At 54.5% G+C, this 953-nt stretch overlaps 1 protein-coding gene across 4 annotated transcripts in view; it reads left to right on the top strand.

Moving 5' to 3' along the window:
* The window catches only part of KCNT1 (potassium sodium-activated channel subfamily T member 1), a 177,342-nt gene that overhangs the window by 267 nt on the left and 176,122 nt on the right, over positions 1 to 953 (top strand). The window lies entirely within an intron of this gene.

The following is a 953-nucleotide window of genomic DNA, read 5'->3' as shown; positions in this document are numbered from 1 at the left end:
CTGGCACAGAGGGTATGGGGTGGCCAGGGCATGTTAACCCCCAGGGGCTGGGGGGAGCAGGGCTGGTTCCAAGAGGGAGTAGGACTGGGGTGTTGCTGGCCATAGGGTAGAGGGGGCGGGGGGCAGAGGGAGCATGGCCAAAGGTCATTGGGCTGGGGGGTGCTGGTCCAAAGGGCATGTCCGGGGGGTGTAGGGGGGGGAGGAGGTGCTGGCTGCCCTCGGGCGGCTCTCCTAGGTGCTGCCCCCCCACCCCCACTGGCTGCGCCCAGGGAGCTCTCCAGGGTGCTGACGGCGCGTTCCCATCACTTCAATGGCAGCACGGCAGAGCGGCTGGAGGCGAAGGGGGATGAGCTGGGTAGTAGAGAGTGTGTGTGTGTGGGGGGGGGGGCTTTGCTCTTTTCATTGACCCACTGAGAGTGGGATTCTGTGGGGGGGACCTAAATGGAGACGCGCGAAGGTTCCGGGAGCTCCCTTAGGTGCTCACTGTGGGTGGAGATCCCCCGGGGTATGGATTTGGAGGCCATGGCTGGGTTGAAGAGTTTGTATTTATTGAAGATTACAGGGCTGGCTGCACTTAACTCCGAGGCTCTGTGTGCAGCGATGATGCTAATTTGAACTGAGCGATTGCAAAGAACTGCTGGAGATGTTGCAAAATTGTTTGGTTCTTGGATTGGCTTGGGATATGGCCGTCTGGATTTTATTTGAAAGTTCCCTTTTCCTCCCCACTCGCAGTGATTGATTAACAGGTCTGCAAAGCTGAATGAAAACGAAGAAAAGACATAAGATGTAAGGGATCTCCTTAAGGATATCAGTGAAAACAAATTAATAAGGAATTGCCTTCCAGTGAAACGTATTTATGGAATAAGACTCAAGAAGCTATAATGCCAGGGGGTAAACTGCAATATTGTAGGTTGTTTCCCACCAATTAGTTGAATGCCTAAACAGATAGCCCT

The sequence above is a fragment of the Terrapene carolina genome, unplaced genomic scaffold, assembly GCF_002925995.2.
Source record: "Terrapene carolina triunguis isolate 2854851 unplaced genomic scaffold, T_m_triunguis-2.0 Scaffold238, whole genome shotgun sequence".
In the NCBI taxonomy this organism is placed as follows: domain Eukaryota; kingdom Metazoa; phylum Chordata; order Testudines; family Emydidae; genus Terrapene; species Terrapene triunguis.
Note: the sequence above shows the minus strand (reverse complement) of the source record. Positions and strands in the feature narration are given on the sequence as shown.